We start from the raw sequence: 5333 nt of genomic DNA, 5'->3' as shown, positions 1-5333 counted from the left end.
TTTTTTTATCCATTCGTCTGTTGAAGGGCATCTAGGTTGGTTCCACAGTCTTGCTATTGTGAATTGTGCTGCTATGAACATCGATGTAGCAGTGTCCCTGTAGCATGCTCCGCTATTTGTCTTTAGATACTTGAGATAGAGTGTCAAAGTTTTCTATATACAGCAAACTCTTAGGACCTTTTTGATAATAACAAAATGTTACCTATGTTTGATTTCCATGAACAATCTAAAGGTAGCTATTAAAATAAATAAATCAAATAAATATATAGAACAGGCATTTTTGATTCTTAGAAATTTTAAATGACAAATGTAGTTTTTATGACAAATGAATTCAAAGCTAGAAATCATAGATTTGGGTTTCTGATTTCTGAATAACATCATTTTATAAAGAGTTAAAAATTGTAAGCTTTTGTTGATTTTGTTGTGGTTGCTAATTGATCATAAATGTATCGATCATAAACCTTATTAGTACTTTCAAAAGTTAACTATTAGTCTGTCTACACCTAAATTAAGATTTAGTAACCTAAATGTTGTTAAGATATTAAGTGGATTTTGCACTACATCTGATATCAAAAAGTCTAGTAATGTTTAAATTTGCCAATGCTCAAATTCTAGAAAAATTAGAAGTGACTTTTAAAATGCATTATTAAGTAGGTTACAACAGTCTGGCAATGATTGAAACTGCTTTTAGCAAAGTTTACAAGAGAACTACCTTAAAGAACAAAGATTTTATGTTTAGATAATTTATGTTGTCTGAAATTTTTATTACATTTTTAATTGCTTAAAAGAAATGAGTTGAAATTTATCCAAATTCTCATTTGTTCTAAAATCTCTTTGTACCTCTGGTTAAATAAACTACTATTTTTACAATGATGTTACATGATTTATTGATAAAATGCTCTAAAACTTCAATTCTGACAGTCTAAATACAGTGGTGTTAATCATGATTGTTGTCTTATACTTTAGAGGTAACAAAATTGCTTTGCTAAGATCCTAAGTTCTCTAATTAATCATAATGCCTTCTATATTCTCTGTGGCCAAAATGTAAGCTATGTCTCTGTAATATTGGTTATTTTAAAGGGGGATTTTTTGATTGAACTTTTTACATTATGTTGTGACTTGCTTTGCAAAGTATATTTTATTATATATGTTCTTAACTAATTAAATGACTTTTTAAATTTATTGTTATTGGTAATGCATGACATTAGAAAGTATTTTGATATATTATACATATGTGGAGTATAACTTCCCATTCTTCTGGTTGTACATGATTCAGTATTACATTGGTTGTGTATTCATACATGCATATATGAAAGTAATGTCCGATTCATTCTACTATTTTTCATATTTCCATTCTCCCTTCCCTTCCTTCCTCTTTGTCTAATCCAAACTACTTCTGTTCTTCCCTACCCACCCCCCATTTTGAGTTAGCATCCATATATCAGAGAGAACATTTGGCCTTTTGTTTTGGCGGATTGGCTTGTTTGACTTAGCATATAATCTCCAGTTCCATCCATTTACCTGCAAATGTCATAATTTCATTTTTCTTTGTGACTGAGTAGTAGTCCATTGTGTATATATACAACATTTTCTTTATCCATTCATCTGTTGAAGAGCACCCAGGCTGGTTCCATAGTTTAGCTGCTGAAAATTGAGCTGCTATAAAATTGATGTGGCTGCGTCACTTTAGTATGATGTTTTTAAGTCCTTTGGGTATAAACTAAGGAGTGGAATAACTGGGTCAAATGGTGGTTCCGTCCCAAGTTTTCTGAGAAATCTCCATACTGCTTTCCAGAGTGATCATACAAGTTTACAGTCCCACCAGCAATGTGTGAGTATACCTCTTCCCCCACATCCTTGCCAACATTTATTAAGTGGATTTTGCACTATATCTGATATCAGAAAGTCTAGTAATGTTTAAATTTGCCAATGCTCAAATTCTAGAAAAATTAGAAGTGACTTTTAAAATGCACTTTTATTACTTGTATTCTTTTTTAAAAAAAATAGATTTTTAGTTGTAGTTGGACACAATACCGTTATTTTATTTATTTATTTTTATGTGGTGCTGAGAATCGAACCCAGGGCCTCGCACATGTTAGACAATCACTGTACCACTGAGCCACAACCCCAGGCCTATTACTTGTAGTCTTGATAATTGCCATTCTGAGTGGAGTGAGATTAAATCTCAATGTAGTTTTAATTTTTATGAAATAACAACCTGTATTCTTACAACCTGTATTCACAGTTTTTACAGTTCTGGAGATTATAACTAAATTCTAAAGATGCTTTTTACCCATTTGATGTTTAATTTTGATTTAGATAATAAGGACTCTGTAATGCATATCTGGCAGAAGTATTTTCACAGACAAGTTGCTTTCTTTGGGTGTGTTTATTAATTCAAGTCTCATACACAGACTAAATTGATTTGCCCTTATTACTAGTCTGTATATTTCTGGCCTAGCAGCTAATCTTTCCAAAACCTTCTGTTGTTTAAAATTAGCTAAAAGGGGGTCTTATGATGTGTGGGGACAAGTGTATGAAGTAGTGCATACATGACATACATTAAGGGCGTCTGAGTGGCAGGCCACTCCCCTGTGCTAGGCATGTGACCAGCAAACCGCTTACACCGTAGGCACAGCCCTGGGTGTGAGGCTGTGTGTTGCAGTCCCTGTGTTTGCTCCATGGCCCACTCCTCGATTGGTCGCTGCAGGGACAGTTGGCTAGAAATTGTATTGGTGGCTGCCTGTAATCTGCTTAACTACTGCCTGAGTTTATATACATGTATAACTGTGCAATACAATCAGACCTGCCTCCTTCTTGGTCTCCAGAGGTCTTGGTTAGTGACTCCACAGCCACACTCTCCTCTACCCTGTTCCATGGACCTCCTCTCTGGACGAGAGAGAGCCCACACAATGATGCTGACTCAAACTGTCTTGTAACTTCCCCTCCAAGATGGGACAACTGAGATGAACAATAAAGGCAAAGTGCCTGTGATGTGGAGGCCAAGATGCTTTGGCAAATTTTCAGAGAAAATCATTCAGAGACAGAGAGGAAAATCATGCAGAGTCACTTGTCAAACTCCACCAAAGAGACAAATAGATGTAAGGTTATAGAAAGAGAGTTCTAATGTTGAAGTCCTTCCCATAGGCAGAGCTATTAAATAAATATGTCAGAATTTGCCTCCTCAGGAGTAAGAATCTGACCTCTCATGTTCACACTTGGCACATCAGTTCAACCGTGGACTATCAGTCAGTTGACATGGAAGCCACAACTCCCTCAATATTGAAGATACACACTAAACAGGGGGATTTTGAAACAGACTGACTTTTGGAGCACTTGCCATCTGAAATTGGGAATTATTTCCTCCTATTGAGAGTGAAAGCTAATGGGGATGGGACCACCACCCTGTCAGGCACCAAAGAAGATGGGACCAGAGACTGCCCACTCAGGCCTGTCTAACACAGGATAAGTAAATCTACATGTGTATATTTGCTTCCCTTTTGTCTCACCACACTGCCTCTTCTTTAAAACTTCTGCTCAACTTCAGGAACTTCAGAGATAAAATCTTTAAAACAACTAAGTTTCTTCTATCTTCCTTGAAAGCTGACTTAGAATAAAACCCATTTTCCTATCAATTTGACTCCAGATATTTCTGGAGCAGAAAGCATTGTGATCTAGCCTCTTCTTTCCCAAGCAAATATTAGAGCAGCTTGGTAACGATGTCATTTATGTAGTGAAATAGTCATAGAAACATGATAAAAACATGACTCTAAGAGTGTTGTTTATACAGTATGTTGTTAATACTGTTGATTCATTGAATGTAAGTGGTTATGACACTTTAATACATGAAGTGTTTCAGGAGAATTTTCAAGTGAATTTTCTTAGTATATTATTAATCATGTCATATATTGTGTTATTTCAGTGAATAGACATTGTGGATTTAGTGAAGTGTTATTAAAAGACAATTATAAGAATGTTACTTGGGGATTGAGGCCATAGCTCCTTCATAGAGTGCTTATCTATAATGTGTGAGGCCCTGGATTCAACAACCAGCACTACCAAAAACAAAAAATAAAAAACTTATACACTGTCCTGTTAACAGTGTTAATCCAGTAAATTGAAATCTTTACCATGCTAGAAATATATGTATCTAAGTATTTAAATATACTTGTTCAGATATGGTTCTTAGAATATTAGTTACATTCTTTGTTGTAAATAGTGTTATATTTGTAAATTAATATCATGTATAAATTTAATTCTTTGTAGACACAGATTTTATTTATTTATTTTTTTTTGTAGACACAGATTTTAAAAATGTTTTTTAGAATGCTATTGTACAATGCAGTGTTTTCAAAAGTGTTCATTAAAAAAAGTGTTATCTACCTAAGAGTATATTTAATAAATGTTTAAATTTACTTAAGAGATGTTTCTTACATTATTAATCAGTGTTGTTAACAGTGTTGTTTCAAAGACTAGGTATTGCTCTTAGCATCCCAGCCATCCGGAGGACCTCAGTTCCAGCAGAGCTGGGGTGTGAGCAGGAGTGGGAAGGAAGTGCAGAGGAAGAGAAAGAGGCACTCACTTGAGAGGAGTGGAGATCAATAATACCCTATTGAGGGAGAAGGAAGATGGCGGCGAGGGGAGTGCATTGCCCCCGTGTGCTGCTTCACTGTGTGGGAGTATGACAAGTCAGGACAGCTAAAGGCTATCTTGTTAGGAATTTCCAGCAATAGTGGGGTGCTCCGGAACCTGGAGGAAGGATTTCCATCGCACGAGGATCGGCTACGGGGACTCAAACACGAGAGGTTTGTCGCACGGAGGGTAACACTGCTTATTCAGCAAATCGCCCCCGCGGCTAGAGTCTGCAGCGCGCGCTGGGATAGAGACGCAGGGTTACAGCGCTGCAGTTTCTGCCAGCCGCGCAAGCACCGTACTCAGGGCTGAATTCTGGGTTCGAGATGGGGGAAGGAAGCGGTCCATCTCGGTTCTCCACACCGGTCAGACCACAGAGGAGGCCAGCAGCCACCATGTTGGTAAACTGACGTCACCTCCCCTGTTTTCGACTGACCGCAGCTCATTCAGCCATAGATCAGGTAATTTCAGGCTGCAATTCGCCTGCGGCTTGCAGACAGATTGCTAGGGTTCAGCGCCTGGGTGCTTCTTAGAACCTGATCTTATTGGAGAGAACACCGAGCACGGGGCGGCCGAGTTCCGGCTCCTGGAACCGTCCCGGAACCGCCCTGGCCCAGGGCTGCGGAGCCTGCGGAGGCTGCTTCTTGGACCCTGCCCCTATCAGAGCATACACCAAGCACTAAGCAGCCGAATTCCGGCTC

The sequence above is a fragment of the Marmota marmota genome, unplaced genomic scaffold (assembly GCF_001458135.2).
Source record: "Marmota marmota marmota unplaced genomic scaffold, marMar, whole genome shotgun sequence".
Lineage (NCBI taxonomy): Eukaryota > Metazoa > Chordata > Mammalia > Rodentia > Sciuridae > Marmota > Marmota marmota.
The sequence above is the reverse complement of the archived record's forward strand: the minus strand, read 5'-3'. Positions refer to the sequence as shown.